The following is an 18,747-nucleotide window of genomic DNA, read 5'->3' on the forward strand; positions in this document are numbered from 1 at the left end:
AATACCCTCAGATAGGGATAAATAGACATTCCTTTGGAGTTTTCCCTCCAATTACCCAACCACCCCAATGTTCAAAGTCAAAATTTAAATTTCTTCTCGCAGACTAGGCGCACTTATCAACGAGAATAGGGGATTCGTCGATGAGTCAAAGAAGCCCAATTGGCGACAAGTCTATCCTTTCATTGATGAGTCCTTAACTCTGAGATTTTCAGGCTCTCAGCATCTACTCATCAATGAGCACAGGGCACTCGTTGACGAGTCTTCTGCTACCAGCACAAGAAGACTTCTCTCATATGTTTTTCTTCCTTTGTTTATGAACCCACTAAGTATAAAAACCACAAACAAATATAACAATCTCCACCTAGGCGATTATACGCCCCTTAGGAGAACCTAAGAAAAACATGACTGACAGCTCCACCTTGAACTTGGAACGCTTGGTTGGGACCGCCTCCTTTCTAGTATTTAAAGACATGCACCAAGTCCAAGCAACACCACTTGAACTTGTTGATGATAGCTTTAGCTTCTACCACTAACCCCGATACAGTTCTAGATTTAACACCCGAAGACTTCGCCCTAGGCTTTCAATAAGACCTTCTGTTAGAAATGGTGTGATCCCAAGAGGGGGGTGAATCGGGTTTTAAAAACTTTTCAGCAAATTTAGCATTTCCCTGATTCACCACAAATCATATTTCATTCAATATACACACGTGTATGTAAAACAATTATGACATCAAATAAACATTTATACACATGTTGAAATTAAAGTGCATGAATTAAATAAGATAGAGAGAGAGAGAGAGAGAGAGAGAGAGAGAGAGAGAGAGAGAGAGTGAGAGAGAGAGAGAGAGTGACACACATATTTGTTATCAAGGTTCGGCCAAACTAGCCTACGTCCCCACCTTGGGCATAACCCCCAAGGATTACACTATCCCTGTTCACTTAAATGGGCGGAGTAGAATCCGTTTACATCCTCTCCTTATGGGGCGAGGAAAATCCCAGTTCAATTTTCGAGCTAAACCAAACTGGTCTCACTTATGTGGCTGAGACTCCCCAATTCCATTTTCGAGCTGAACCGAACTGGTCTCACTAACGGAGCTGAGACCCCCAAGTTCAATTCTGGGCTGAACCCAACTGATATAATAAAAATATTTTTGTACATGAAAATACTTCTAAAAAATACAAGCAGAAATGTACACATTTAAGCTCAAATAATTGCACTCTCTAATTATATGAAATAATGCTCGGTAGAGAAAGGGTGTTATCTAATAATATTTTCAATCTTTAAAAAATAATGTATATGATAAGAATCTCAAATATTTAAACCCTAAATCAAATATAACTCCAAAAATATTTTCAATAAAGAAGTAGGAGAACCTAGGGTCTTGGTTTCTCAAATGAACTTTGCAATGTAAAAGTTTATCAATGAAAACATGGATGCAAAAATGTGTTTCTCCAACAAAATATTTACCATGGAAATATGAGGAGAAATCCCAAAGCTTTACTCTCAAAAATGTTTTTCAAATATGCAAGTAAGAGAGTAAAACACTTGAAAATAAATGCCCAAATAAAAAATGCTCTCTTGTAAAAATGATTTTCAAGAAATAATAAAGAGAGTTGGAGAGTGTAAAAATTTACCCCAAGGAAACGATTTTTGCAATGAAATTAGTTTGGGGGACCTTTGATTAACAAGCAATTAAAAAATATTTGAGAGAAAATTATTTGCTAATCAAAGTTACTAATCTTGGCTTATGAAGGGGTATATATAGAGTCTAAGAATTTTTTGACTGTTGGGGGCATGTTGAGTATTATTAGAAAAGTTTAATTAACTTTTAAACTCATTTTAGCATTTAAAAATACCTTAACCCAAGATTTTTAGTCGACTGAGCGCAAGGTTCAGTCGCCCGAACAGATACAATGGAAAAAGCTAGTTTTCCATGTTTGGGTGCTTGAATTTATATTCGGGGTGGCTAAACCAGGTGATTTTCCAAATGCTCAAGGTTCGAATTCCCGTTCGTATGTTTGGTAGCCCTAACTTGCCGATTCAGTCGCCCGAGGGTATTTTGAATGCAAGAGTTAGGGTGCCCGAATTGTTGAACCAAGTTTTAGTATATGTTTGGTCGACCAAAGGCACTACGACCAATTTAGTTCGGTCGCCCGAACTCAAGTCAACTTATTAACTTAGTCCAACATTCGGTCAACCGAGGCAAAATGTATTGCCAAGTTCGGTCGCCCGAATCCCCTTCAATTTTCAACCTAGGTTATATTTTACCCCTGTTATTTTCCTTAAGGGAAGTGCAGGGTCCTAGGGTCTCTCTAAGGTTTAGGCTTTTTAATTTACCCTAAAAAACCTAACTTCGGTAGACCAAAGTCAGCTCTAAAGTCTATTTATGGTTCTGTTTGAGCTTACATTCATGTCATGCATGCAGATGCAATATATTATAGACCATATAGAAAAATAAATGCATATACAACTGAAACATTATGTCTTCTTCTTCCTTCTTTGCTCTTTGACTCCATGGAATATGCCAGATTTGTGCTTTAAAATCTGTCTTGGCTTCCATGTTCTCTTGATCTTATGTGTGACTGAATAATACTTGTTCACGCACTAAAACACACACATAAGATACTAGTGGTTTGTTAGCATCAAAACAAAGATTGGAATCAAAAAGCCAACAATCTCTCCCTTTTTGATGATGACAAACAGCCAAAAGCAAAATGGGTACAACTTGAAAAGGCTCCCCCAAAGAATATGCATAATGTAAAAATAATAATAAGAGCTCAATCATATTCATGAAGGTAGACATAACAAATGATAATGCATTTAAATTTTTGCGTTAAAGCACATGCTTAGAAATTTTAACCCTATATTTCAATCATTATCATTTTGCTTAAAAACATTCTCCCTCATTTGGCATCAGCAAAAAGAGCTAAGCTAAGTAGAAAAGTATTTTAACATTTAAAACAGACTTAGCAAGGAGAAATCCCCCCCTTTTTAAAATATTTTTTAAAGAAAACTCTCCATCTTTTTAGTATAGATTATGGGCATAAAAATTTGAACTGTTTTAAAGATATAGCCATTAAGCATACAAAACAGTTTAACTGGTCATCTAAAGATTAAAATGACATGTTAACAGGATTAGGCCAGAAATATCCTCAAACCATAGCAATTTGGGCACAATGTAAGACCCAAAAAAGATTTGAAATTTAAAAACATGCGGCATATTAAAAAGTGGGTTTGAGCATAAAATTTGTCTAACTAGTTCATATGCATTTCATGAACAATCAATGAACCAGTTATGTAATATAACACCCTTAAAAGATTTCAGGACATAAAATTTTAATACAGAGAAAGCATAAGTCATGAAGGCATTAAAAAAACACACAAGCAAGAAACAAGATGTATTCTATAAAGGTTCATTTCTTGCGTTTGAAATATGTATATATAAATAAATATATATGTATGTATAAATAAATATATATGTATAAAAATATATAATATAAATATATAGATGTATATGTATGTATATATATATATATATATATATATATATCTCCCTTATGATTTTCAATAAATGTTGGGGGCTTATGCTTATTGAAAAAGAAACTCTAATTCAAAATTCAAGCAAGCATAATTTTTTTGATTTATCATTTCAGCACAAATTACAAAGTACCAAAAAAAAAAAAAAAACAACCACATAGATCCAAAGATATTAAATAAATTTTAAAATAGGGATCATATGGCAAAGCAAAGAACTGTGGCAAACAAAATATTTTCATTTATGATATTCAATAAAACATTGCAGTAAAGCACATGCCACAATGAACTAACACAGATCTAAGCTAAAAATTTGGTGAGCATAACAAGATAGAGATTTAAAGAAAAGATGTTCCCCCTATCAATTTTGAATACGTGCTTAGAATTTGTTTGCAACTTAAACTGAAATAAATTTTGAAAGTTTAAGAGTTTAAACAGTATAAGTACCCCTTTCAGATTTTACTGGATAAATGAATCTCACTAGTAAGATGTCCTTAAACACATATGCGCTAAATATCAAGAAATATGTCTTGCATGGTGTTCATCCATACCACGAACAATCCATATCAAAGAATGATTTAGTAGAGACATGATATGATGTTCATGGTACAAGAAAAAAAATTTTGGACTCAAAAAGTAGAAACAATGAAAATATGAGTTCATGGGTCAGATGATTCAAATTCTTTTTCAAGGATGGGGCTTAAACTCCCTGGAATAATCTCAAGCACACATAAGTGCATTTAAGTGCAAGGATGAATTTTATTTAAGTACATCTATTATATATTCACCCTTCTTAACAAAACTTAGTATGCAAAAGACTAGGCATTAAGCTCTTACTGATTTATCCTAAAAGTGGGGCTTAAGCTCCCCCTGTATATTGGCATGCATACATACTTGCATTTAGCTCAAGGATGATATTCATTTAAAACTATTTCTCATATATTCATCCTATCAAGGGATTTCAGTATGCAACAAATATTAAACATTCAGCATATAGGCATGATATATTGCATTTCAATTTAATGCATGATAGCAAAATAAGGCTATACTCAGAGGTAATGCAATAGGGGTTCAAAAAGGATGACACAACTCAAAAATACAATGAATGTGTATGAAATGAAAATTCTCCCTAAGTCATGCAAAATTCCTAGTCACATGGACTTAAAACTTATGGCGTGATTGCTAACCATTTAGGTCCAACATGAAGAAGATAACTTAGGGATTAGGACCAAAAGGGCGTCCATGAACTATTTCATCCTAGGATGACAGAATGTGTACATGTATTTGATTTACATCATGGTTTGGATTTGACATGTACTTACCTATATAGTTATTTTGCATGCATTTTTAACAAAGGGTGAGAATAATAATTTCATTATAATTCACTCATTCATTCAAAAATGTTTGGGCATGCATTAAGCTATCTATCCTAATACATGGTTTCATTTATGGGAAAAATTCTACCTAACTTTTGGTAGCATTTTGTTTGTTAATTGAACATTTTCCCATTTTTCCATGTACCTAAAACCTGATAGATTCACGCGATCAATTTTTGATTCAGCTCAAGCATGCGAGAACCTATATCCACTACCAACATGCAATTCACATCACTGCATCCGCCATGCAGGAGGCATTCAATACAAGCATGCATTTCAGTAGACAATCAATGATTCAAAAAATATAAACTATCCATCAAAAAATAAAATCATCACGCAACTAATGGATAATGGCATTCAGTTCAAAAACATATTAAAAGAAAGATTATCCATTCATCAAAAGATATAATCATTTAGCACAAATGGATATTTGCATTCAGCTCAACAAAAAATCATCCAAAAAGTATAAGCACGGATTAAAAACGTTCATTGGATGAATTTTAAAGAAGTCCCCCTCAATTAAACAACCTAAGCATTTTTATCTTATGCTCTTAATTTTCATCATTTTATGCTTAGCTCGAATCTATAAAATCTAGCAGAGGATATGCTACAGATGCATTTGAAAATGATTAATTTTTTAAGCTCCATGATAAGTTTAGGGTTATGATATAGTATTATGATAAATTCCCTAACCCCATTGATGTGTGATGGACAAAGATATGCTATATTTGAAGTATTTCTACTTAAGCATATACATAGCATCATTAAAAAAAAATTGTCCATTTGAATGAGATTTATTTAAACATGCTTATGAGGTTTAATTTAAGAACTGATAATGATATAAGCATGCACTAGCCAATATTATCATATATTAACCAATCATAATTATCTGTATATGTGTATATATATATATATATATATATATATATGTATATATATATATATATATATTTATATGTATTAAGCTTAGATTGGATAAGGTGATTAAAACTCACATATTGGCTAGATTTTCTTAGGGTTCTTAGTATAACAATAGTGTATATTAAGGTTTAGAATTTTAAGCATAATACACCATTTAAGCATTTAAGGCATTCAAACCCTATTTACAGCAATTTCAAAAATCTTATGAGTATTTAAAAATATTCCTATTTAGCTTCTCATAAGATGGCATGCAGTCACAGAAATATTATATGATTCACAATAAGAATCTAACACAAAATGCATCAAGTGAATCATAACATGAACTAACTAATAAATTAGAAGGAGGAAAGATATACCTGTGTTTTACTCCTTCTTAAGCATTTGAACTCGAAGTGGTGTCTTTTTCTCTCTCGATTTTTCAAAATTCTTATGGTTCCCAAAATCCTTAGCACTTAGAAGAATATACACTCGTAAAAGCATTAGTAACTAAGGCACAGTAAAAGTATGCATGGCACTCAAAATGATATCCATTAAGTTCAAGTCATACAAATTTATTTATTTTCAAAAATGGGAAACTTATGCATTTTGAAAACATTTTCAATGGGATATGACTTCCTGTATAAAGCACATTCCAAAACCTCCAATCAATCAATTTTACAACAACATTTTCAATAAACATATAGTAAAATCTATACAGTGAAAATAATGGAGGATTTGCAAAGTGCTGACCCTCAAAGTTGGGATAGATCGAAGAGTTAAGCCGTTGCGATCTTTAACATAAGCGGTTAAACCTTTTGCAATAAGACTCTAGTACCAATTGCTGGGAATGGTGCAATCCCAAGAGGGGAGTGAATTAGGTTTTTAAAACTTTTCGGCTAATTAAGCATGTTAGCTTTGGTGTATTCCCAAGAGGGGGAGTGACTTGGGTATTTAAAAATTAATCCCCTAGATTCAACTAATCTAGCAAGCAATATTTCACAAACCTAGGGTCTTTCTATGCATTCACAATCTCAATCAAATATTTAAATGATAAACATAAACATACAGCTGCAGAAAGTAAATTGCGGAAAATAAAATTAACACCAGATATGTTATCGGGGTTCAGCCAATTGTGTGATTCCACTAATGCTCAGTTAATGGGTGGAGCAGCACCGGTTACAACTAGGTCAATTCAAGGGACTAACCTCAACCAACACGCCTTACCAGGATGACGCACCTAGCTTTTCTAACAGGGTCTAAGCTAATCTAGAACTATTCAACAAGGCTAGTCTCCCTCTTCAAGCCCACGCCTGGAATACAACAAATGTGTATAAAATTTGTACACCAAAATATGCTTCTTACACAAGAAGGTATGTCTACCAGTATAGTTCAATATAATCAATGTACCTCAATGATGTAAGAACTATAAGCTCGGTGCTCTACGTGTGCAATTAACACTCAATTTACGGATAATCTCAAACATGCACAAGAGTGTATAAACAAGGTTTTCTTTGAAACACAATATAAAATCACTACAAAAAAACTAGTTTTTAGTGATGAAAGTATTTGTATCGAATTCAATTTCGTCACTAAAAGTTGGTATTAGTGATGGTTTTTAAGAACCATCACTAATAGTGTAAGCATTAGTGACGATTTTAGTAGCCGTCACTAATACGACACTATTAGTGATAGTTTTAAAACCATCACTAATACTTTCGTCACTAAAAACAGTGCGTTAAACAATTTTCGCATGAAAATGTTTTCGGGAAAATATTAGCGACGATTCTAGGGTATTAGTGACGGATTAAATTTGTCACTAAAAGTCACTTATTAGTGACGATTAACTAACCCTCACTACTAATATTTATGAATAAATTTAAAAAAATCAGTTAAGGGTATTAGTGATGGTTTTTGAGAACCGTCACTGATAGTGTTTTTATTTAAAAAAAAAAAATTAGTTAAGGGTATTAGTAACGGTTTGGGAGAACCGTCACTAACAATAGGGTATTAGTGATGGTTTTGAAATCGTCACTACTAGTGTTTTTATTTAAAAAAATATATAAAAAAAATAGTTAAGGATATTAGTGACTAATAATAGGGTATTAGAGATGGTTTTGAAACCATCACTACTAGTGTTTTTATTTAAAAAATATTAAAAAAAAAATTAGTTAAGAGTATTAGTGATGGTTTGGGAGAACCGTCACTAATAATAGGGTATTAGTGACGGTTTTGAAACCGTCACTACTAGTGTTTTTATTTAAAAAATATAAAAAAAAATTAGTTAAGGGTATTAGTGATGGTTTGAGAGAATCGTCACTAATAATAGAACATTAGTGACAGTTTTGAAACCGTCACTACGAGTGTTTTTATTAAAAAAATATAAAAATAAATTAGTTAAGGGTATTAGTGACGGTTTGGGAGAAGCGTCACTAATAATAGGGTATTAGTGGCGGTTTTGAAACCGTCACTGATGCTTAAAATCTAAAATCCATTAAACTGCACAACCTGCTTAAATTTGCTTCCCCGCTCTCTCTCGCTATCCATCTCCATCACTCTCTATATCCTCTCCGTCTCTCTCTTTCTCTCCGAATCTACGGAACTTCTATTCGATCTTAGACGACACACAATCTACCTCGCTGTCGATTTGATCATTGGGCCTCGTAGGCCGCCATCTATCGCTGTTGTCACCTCTTGCCGCGCAAGTACGTCCCTCTTTTCCTCTCATTTTCTATCTCTTTGCTCCTCACTTTGCTCCTTGCTCGGAAGCAATTCTTTTGAAAAATAAAAATGGAAGAGCAAAAAACCATGGATGAACCTCTGCCCGTAGGTACACACTTCTTCACTTCCAATTTTAATTTTCATACACGTGCATATGATTTTCAATTATGTGATCTTTTTCTCTTTTCTTATGGCCTTCTTTCAAAGGTGATCATTTGAATTTGAATGTAGGAAAAAATGAAATTGGGGAGGAGAGCGTGAGATGGAGTTCATATCAACATGTGAGAAGAGCGGGGTTTGTCATTCTGACGGCTTCTTTGGCCAGAACTGAGGTCAGCGTAGACGAGATTCGGTCGGTGGTGGCCCCTTCCGAATACTACCCTCCCTCCATCCATGTCGCCTTAATCAGTTCACCGGAGCCCAGCCCTAATGGTACGCGAGACCCATGCTTCCAATTTGATATTTCCATAATTGGGGTTTTTAAGCTAGGTTTTTTGTGGGCATTACTTATTTTTGAATTGTTGGTAACTTTTTCTACGGAAAATTCATCTTTGGACTTTTAGTTGTTGTTTCACCATTTGACTTTTGTTTAATTGTTAATCTGTTTAGCATTGTTGGTGACTTTTTTCTATGCAAATCAGATATGTTGAAATATTTTTCTTGTAAAATAAATCAAGATGTAATTCAAAATTTAAGAACTGAGTAAATTTTGTTCCCCCTAGCCTAAAGAATAGAAACTTCAAAAAAGGTTAATTTGAATTCTTCTAATTATATGCAAAGCAAGGATCAATGCATGCAGTAGTTTGAAATGATATTGTCCAAGTTGATGATCTATATGGCAAGGAGAAAGCATAAGGCCATGAAGATTTTAATCATGGTTGTAAGAAAGGACAAGAGGCTTACAGAATATACAACCCTCAACTGAGTGGTATTTTAAAGCAGCAATGTTTAGGCAAGTTCTAAGAGAGGCTCCTCCTTAGCTAACGCATCCATAGCACATAGTTCATGTAAAATATCTTTTTCCTAGAATGTACCAAAAACCTTTATGTTCCAAATTCAATTTTCATCTTTCAAAAACTTGAGCTGGTTCATAAAACAAAAAAAAAAATGCATTTTTTTTAGATTCTTGAATTTCAGAAACATACATTTGCAATATTTATTTAAAATATAAATCAAGTTTCCAGACACAATATTCTAGAATTTCTGTTTCAATAATGAACTCATGTTTCTTTTCTTCTAAATTTTGGTGGGGATATGGTTGATTTGAATTAGAAAAGGCATTGTGATCCATGCAACATTACATAAACTTTTGACTTGACAAACAGAGAAGAAAAATCTATTGTGAATTGATGCAGTGCTTTCTTCAACAAACCCAACTTAGTATTTAGAAGAGCATTTTGAGTACACAAAACCAACTTATTGTTGTTGTAGACTTTGTTTGTGCTACACATGCTTAACAAATCTAGCCATGTTAAATTGAATTAGGACAAAATATAATACAAAATTATATTAATTTGAATCTAAATTCAGACAACTTTAAATCCAAAACACAAAATCTTCGAACAAAAATAGCAATGCATGTAGTTTAATCTTTTATGTAATTAGATGAACCGATACTCACATCCTCATCAGCTGCTTATAATATTAGATCGAGCTTGTCTTGTATAGGCAAATTATATATTATGTCATAAAGTTCGAACTTTAGTTTAATAGATGATTTAACTTTTGGACTGCATGTTTGGATTGATATATCTTGTGAATTGCATGCTAGTAGTGGACATTAGGACTACATGCTTGATTGGAACACCACCTGCATGGCTAATGCAGTGATGTGTATTACCTACTGGTGGATACTTTTAGGTTGTTCCATGTTTTAATCTAAATGACATCTGTATGATGCAAAAATATTGTAAATTGCATGCTTTTGTGACTTGCAGGTTTGGAAAATGTTCTATTTATAGATGGCATGCTGTCGAAGATTTGTTGACTTTTTTCTAAAATAATCATAGTCATATACTATATGCTCATATGGTTATACTGTGCCGAATGTTAAAACATTTTTGAATGATTGAATGAACTTCAAATTAACTTTGATCTTCATCTCTAAATTTACTTTTGCATATGCTAAGTGAAAATTCTATCAATCATGGACTCATTTGCATTATTTGATTATTATAGTTGTTTTAGAGTCCTATGGAAGTCATGTAAACCATAAACATCACATTCTATTTTTTCATAGAACTATATTCTTATATATATATATATATATATATATATATATATATATATATTGTTTATGAGATGCATGAACACGTTACATTATTTAATGCTTATTATATGAAGTTCTTGTGCACTCGTAAAATTCATTACTAGTTAGATTATTGTGAACTGTTTATTGTAAACACCTAGGTTTGGAGCATATCTCTATGGAAAATGTCATATTTACAGGAAAAATGCTGCCGAAATTTTTAAAAAACGTATGCTAATTTTTTTAACTTTTTTAATTTGTAGGGTTTGCAACTGTGACAATGTCAGCATGATGTCATGCACTACGGATGCAGCTTTTGACTTTTTTTGTTATCTGAACAGATGAAATGTATTTGAATTTAAATTTGTATAATGTATTTGTATTTAAATTTGAATTTGTATAATATATTTGTATTTGAATTTGAATTTGTATAATATATTTTTATTTGTATTTAAATTTGAATTAGAATTAGAATTTTGAATAATTTATGAATTTTTTAGCAATTATGGTTTAACGTTATGTATAAGAAAATGTAATTTAATTACATATTTTTACAGGAATTAATAATTGGGGAAAAAATAATTTAACATTATTAGTGACGATTTTTAAACTGTCACTACTAATTGTCCAATTTAAGTATTAGTGAAGGTTTCAAAACCGTCACTAATAGTATGGTAGTGATGCTTTTATTCATCACTAAAGCCTTAATATTAGTGACGGTTTCAAAACCGTCACTAATAATTGCTTTTTAAAAAAGTTTTTGTGAAAGTTTTCAAACCGTCACTAAAGTCATATCATTAGTGACGGTTTTGGAGAGCAATAGTGACGATTTTAAAACCATCACTAATAATAGAGCATTAGTGACAGTTCTGGATAGCAATAGTGACGGTTTTAAAACTGTCACTAATAATAGAGCATTAGTAACAAATTAAAAACTATCACTAATACTATGACTTTAGTGACGATTTTTGGTCGAGCCGGTGTAGATTCTATAGTGACGGGCTTAGGTTTTTAGTGACAGTTTTAATCTGTCACTAATACTCTATTATTAGTGACAGTTTGAAAAATTCGTCACTAATAAGTATTAGTAACGGCAGATATAACGATTAATTGAAAACCGTCACTAATAACGTTATTTTTTGTAGTAAATATATCAATGCAGGTTTAGGGTTTCAAAGATGCCAATTAGAGTATTCAAACAACCTCAAAAATATTTTATCAAATGTATCTAGCACAAGAGTTGCTTGAAATCTAGTTTTGTAAAATATTTTGCACACAAAAATAAAGCTATAGGAATCTTTCAGTGACAATGCTAAGATCCTTAAGCTTATAAGTTTATCCCAACACAAGATTTTATCAATAAAAATATGTGGGATAAACTATGCCAAACTCCCCAAAATCAATATCAAATATTCAAGCAAGACAATGGGAGTATTAGCAATACCTAATAAGCACTAGAACAATTTGTAAACTCTCACAAAGCTAAGATGTATCAAGGAAATGAATATATGAGAGTATTTGGAGTGGAAAAGGCAAAAATAGGCTTTATGAGATTGAGAGGATTTTTCACTAATTATATTGCTAATCTCTCCTTAATTTTGCAAATGAGCCCCTACATATAGAGAATGACAAAATTATAACCGTTGTGGACATGTAAGGTATTCTTAAAATTGTTTTAAAATGGTTTAGGAAAATTAACCCGGTTTAATTAAATTTAACCCTAGTAAAAAATAATTTAACCCGCGAGATTTGTGTGGCTGAACCGAGATTTGGTCGCCCAAATAGACTCAGTCAAAAAAGCATTTTGAAAGAGTTCAATTGCCCTAGTCTAGGTTTAGTTGGTTGAACAAAAGTCAGAAAAATTTGTCGCGCGATTCGGGTGCCCAGTGCTCAGTTCGGTTAACTGAATTGACAAGTTTGGTCGCTCGAGGCTTGATTTGAACTATGAGGTTCGACAGCTTAAGTTGGTGAAAAGCACCCTAACAGAGGTTTGGTCGCTTGAGAGCGAAACAATCATTCTTGGTTCGGTAGCCCGAACACAAGTCAAACTGTTGACTTTCCAGCAGTTCGGGCGCTCGAGGTGAATTGTTCACCCAGGGTTCGGTCCCTCGACCTCTCACATATTTGCCTATTATGTTCAATTTGATCTCCTAATTAAGAACGTGATTATTGAGACTTTCTTATGTGCAAGTCCTTGAACCTAGGGTCTTTCTAAGGCCTTTTTAAGTACGCCAAAAAACCTAGCTTTGGTCAACTTGATCCCTAAGACCTTTCTATGGTCTGTGAAGGTACCTAAAGTCTAACTAGGATCTTTGAGCTTGTAGTTCCTACATGCATGATGTGCATTAAATATTATAGACATTTTTCCTATTTATTATTACAGACCCGAATTAAATGATAATATAAATTACAACATCAACTAATCTTTAGGGTTTTGAGACTTCAAGCTTTCATGTGCCATTAGTGTATCTGCGAATATAAACCTGTACATGAACTAGATAACCATTAAATACTTGAGTATTTGTCATTATCAAAACCGGGATATGACCCATAAGGTCAACAAAGAATTTCGTCGATTCACCACAAATCATCTCATTCAATATACACGTGTGTATGTAAAATAATTATGACATCAAATAAAAATTCATACACATGCTGAAATTAAAGTGCAGGAATTTAAATAAGATAGAGAGAGAGTGACACACAAATTTGTTATCGAGGTTTGGCCAAACCAGCCTACGTCCCCGCCTTGGGAATATCCCCCTAGGGATTACACTATCCCTGCTCACTTAAATGGGTCGAGTAGAAGTCGTTTACATCCTCTCCTTACGGAGCAAGGAAAATCCTAGTTCAATTTTTGGGCTGAACCGAATCGGTCTCACTTACGGGGCTGAGACTCCCTAGTTCAATTTTTGGACTGAACCAAACCGATCTCACTTACGGGGCTGAGACTCCCTAGTTCAATTCAAAGCTAAACCCAACTGATACAATAAAAATATTTTTGTACATGAAAATGCCTCTGAAAATACAAGAAGAAATGTACATGTTTAAGCTCAAATAAATGCACTCTCTAATGATATGAAATAATGCTCACTATAGAAAGGGTGTTATCTAATAATATTTTCAATCTTTGAAAAATAATGTATATGATAAGAACCTTGGGTCTTGGTTTCTCAAATGAACTTTGCAATGTAAAAATATTTCAATGAAAGCATGGATGCAAAAATGTGTTTCTCCAACAACATATTTACCATGGAAATATGTGGAGAAATCCCAATGCTTTACTCTCAATTTTTTTTTTTCAAATATGCAAGCAAGAGAGAGTAAAACACTTGAAAATAAATGCCCAAATAAAAAAATGCTCTCTTGTAAAAATGATTTTCAAGAAATAATAAAGAGAGTTGGAGAGTATAAAAATTTACCCCAAGGAAAAGATTTTTGCAGTGGAATCAGTTTAAGGGAACTTTGATTAACAAGCAATTAAAAATATTTGAGAGAAAATTATTTGCTAATCAAAGTTACTAATCTCGGCTTATGAAGGGGTATATATAGAGTATAGGAATTTTTTGACTGTTGGGGACACACTGGGTATTATTAGAAAATTTTAATTAAGTTTTAAACCCATTTTATAATTTAAAAATACCCCAACCCGAGAGTTTCGATTGACCGAGCCCAAGGTTCAGTCGACCGAACAGACATAATGGAAAAAGCTAGTTTTGCATGTTCGGATGCCTGAATTTATATTCGCATCGCTGAACCAGACAATTTTCCAAACACGAGGTTCAGTCGCCCATTCGAATGTTCGGTAGCCCTAACTTGCCAATTCGGTCGCCCGAGGGTATTTTGAACATAAGAGTTAGGGCGCCCAAGTTGTTGAACCAAGCTTAGTATATGTTCGGTTGACCGAAGGCACTACGGCCAATTCGGTTCGATTGCCTGAACTCAAGTCAACTTATTGAGTTAGTCCAACATTCGGTCAATCGAGGCAAAATGTACTGCCAAGTTCGGTTGCCCGAATCCCCTTCAATTTTCAACTTAGGTTATATTTTACCCCTATTATTTTCTTTAAGTGAAGTGCCGGGTCCTAGGGTCTCTCTAAGGTCTAGGAATTTCAATTTACCCTAAAAAACCTAGTGTCGGTCGACCAAAGTCAGCCCTAAAGTCTATCTATGGTTCTTTCTGAGCTTACATTCATGTCATGCATGCATATGCAATATATTACAGACCATATAGAAAAATAAATGCATATAGAACTGAAATAATATGTCTTCTTCTTCTTTCTTTGCTCATTGACTCCATGGTGTTAGCTTTATTGTAATCCCAAAAGTGGGGTGAATTGGTATTTTAAAAATTTGTTCCCTAGGTCAATTCACTAACAACAGTATTACATAAGCCTAAGGTCAATCTAGTGCATATAAAATAAATCAATATAAACAATTAGCGGAAATTAAATTGCACAATTGATTTAACTAAGCATGCACAAAAAAACAGTAAATGGAGACGACACCAAAAATGTTATCGAGAATCAGCAAATTGCCTACGTCCCCGCCTTGGCTAACAAGTACAAGGATTACACTATAAGCTCACTTAATGGGTGGAGCGAAACCTAAACAACAAGGTCAATTAGCACATGACTGACCTCAACCTTTACATACAATCCTTACCAGGTTGGATTACCGCCCCCTCATGCCACGCCTGGATTACAACAATATTTCTCAATAATAAACTAGGTACAGTGATTATGCTTCTCAATCAAGCAGATATGTACCAAATGTAATCAATCAACCACACATCAACAATATATGAAATTGTAAGCTCAGTGATGTGATTTTGTGTAGGGCAAAGACTCAGCAAGGTATATTCACAAATATGCTCAAGAGTGTTCTAACAAGGTATTTCCTTGAAATAGAGTATAACAAATCTCAATAATAGTTTAGGTTTTCAAAGATGCTGCAAACAATATTAAAACAATCTAAAAATATTTTCCTCAATGAAATAAGCACAAGATTTGTTTGAAAAAATATAGCTTGTAAAATATTTTACACAACAAAAATATAGCTATAGGAATCTTGCAATAACAATGTACAGGTCCACAAGCTAATGAGTTTTCCCAAACACAAGATTTATTAAATTAAATCTGTGGGAAACACTTTTACTTAACTCTCAAAAATAAAACAATCAACAACCAATCTAATAAGAGTGTTAAGCAATCTATATCAAAGCAATAAGCACAATAAGAACTCTCACAATGCTAGGATTAATAAAAGAAATGATTGTATGAGAGTATTTGAAGAAGATTGGGCAAAATAAGCTTTTTGGGTTTGAGAGGATTTTTGCTAATGATTTTACTAATTTCTTGCTAATCAGCACAAATGAGGCCCAATATATAGAAGTTGCCCAAATTATGACCGTTAAGGACTCGTAAGGCATTATTAGAATTGTTTAAAAACCAATTATAAAAAATAACCACGTTTAAACAATTTTTACCTTGGTAAAAAATAAACAACCTGATAATTTTCGAGTGGCTGAACCATGGTTCAATCCCCCGAATAGACTTGGTTCAAAAAGTAACTTTTGAGCGTTCAGGTGCCTAAATCAGGGCTTGGTTGGTTGAACCAAGGCGATTTCATTCTATCCACGTTTTGGTCGCCTGGTCTCTCACTTGGTTAACCAAACTCAAGTGTTTGGTCACTTGGGAGCCATTTTGAACGTAAGGTTCAGTTGGCTAAGTTGGTGAAAAAGGGTCACCTCAGCGATTTAGTCACCCGTGGATGGTGTGTACATTTTGGTTGGGTCTAATGAACACAAGTCAACTTATTGCGTGGTCAACAATTCGGGCGCCCGATGTGTTTTGAACACAAAGGGGTCGGTCGCCTGACCTCTCACATTTTTTATTATTAATTCCTTTTACACTTCAATTTATTCCCTTGATATTATAAGTGATTATGGGGATTGTTTTGTGCATTTTTGTAGGGACCTAAGGTCTTTCTAAGGTCTATGAACTTACAATAAACCTATGGGCATGATATGTAGAGATTATTATAGACCTTGTTCCTATAATTACTATTACAGACCCGAATTTAATAATGATATAAATTACAACATAAAATAATCTCCAACGTCTTCAGGCTTTACTTCATGTGTCATCAGTGTATTTGCTAATATAAACTTGCACACAAACTAGGTAGCCATCAAATACTTGAGTATTTGTCATTATCAAAACCAAGTATAACCTATGAGGTCAACACATGGAATATGCCAGATTTGTGCTTTAAGACCTACCTTGACTTCCATGTTCTCTTGATCTTATATGTGACCTGAATAATACATGTCCACGCACTAAAACACACACATAAGATACTGGTGGTTTGTTAGTATCAAAACAGAGATTGGACTCAAAAAGCCAACACCTTCGCATAACTGTAATCACAAAAGCTGTTGCAAGTCGTATATCACCAAAGCCCCCTACGTAGTCTTCAACAAAACCTATAATTGATGGTCCACTCTGTTGCCTGCTGAAATACTCCATTACACAATCATGGAGGACCTCTGACATATCCCGGACATCACAACCCATCCTTGGGTACCAAATGGTAGACATTTCACATCAATTCTCCACAGAACCTCCCTGAAATGGCAAACAAAGTCTCCGTGCGGTTTCGTCCACAAAGCCACCCTGAGATAACACCAATCTCCCTGCAGATCTTTCCATTCGAATAAACAAACCAAGACCCATATTGGCAATACCCAACACATCCATGTCAAAAACTTTTAATTGAGTTCCAACCTATTTAGCCTCAGTTAAAGCATTTCCAGCCAATAACATGTTTTCACACACAACAGATACATCACTCCACGACATCCTATCACCCTCTTCCAAACTGGAAGCCTCACCAAATCACACATATGAGTAGTGGTCTGATAGTACACATGAGCCCACTGTGATCCTATTGGTCTCCTGAACTGAAAACTCCCTGCAATATGAATTATGTCATCTCTGCCCTGAGTTTGTTTCTCCACTTGCAGCACATGTTCATTCATACTATGTGATTACGCGTCAAAGTTGTGTAATTAGGCGTTTAAATTCATGCATTAAAGATTATAATTTTAATTAAATTCCTAATTATGTTCAATATTTTAACATTGCGCTCAATTTATAATATTTGGGTTTTATTCAATAATTTATGAATTTTTGTATTTTATTTTTGTAGGAAAAATTCTGAAAATTAAATTCGAAATTAGAATGTACGTGGGTCATGAGCATGAAAAGGTGTCAAGTACGTGAGGCAAAGTCCAAATCAAGACCACGAACATCCGAGATTTTCATGGACATTTAAAGGATAATTTTCAAAAGCAAAGCCATGCACGCAAAGAGAGACCATTTTCAACACTACTTTGTAATATATACGTAACTCTCTCATCTGACCTACGATTTAGATGATTCAAAATGATTTAAAATTCTAACAAAATCCTCTACAACTTTTGTGTTTTTCATTTTAAGAAATACTGACTGAATCGAGGTCGAAATTGGAAGTGAAGTTATCATAAGCCGTTTTTATGGACTATTTTGACATTACTTCGTAATCTGAGCGTAACATTCTCGTTTGAGCTCTGATCGAGATGATTCAAAATTCTATGGAAATCTGAGAAAATTATATACAACTTTTGTGTTTTTCATTTTGAAAGCTATGAGCTGTAGGAAAGTCAAAATCGGGCATAAAAGTGCACAACCGGCCACGAAAGGCCCATTAAGAGATGTGACCACGTGAGAGGGCTGCATGCTAGGCCCATGCGTTGGTCTTTGCTGGGGCACCGAATTGGAGTTAAAGGGTTGGGGAGTTTATTTTTATTTGTGTTGATTTTAAAAAGTCAAAGGGTGGTAGTTTAGGTAGGATTTAAAGTTTTTTTTCTTTCTATTGGCTTTTGGGGAGGAGGTAGTGTTGGGAGGTCGTGCATAGCAGCTTGGGAGT

Source organism: Malania oleifera, chromosome 3 (genome assembly GCF_029873635.1).
Source record: "Malania oleifera isolate guangnan ecotype guangnan chromosome 3, ASM2987363v1, whole genome shotgun sequence".
Classification (NCBI taxonomy): domain Eukaryota; kingdom Viridiplantae; phylum Streptophyta; class Magnoliopsida; order Santalales; family Ximeniaceae; genus Malania; species Malania oleifera.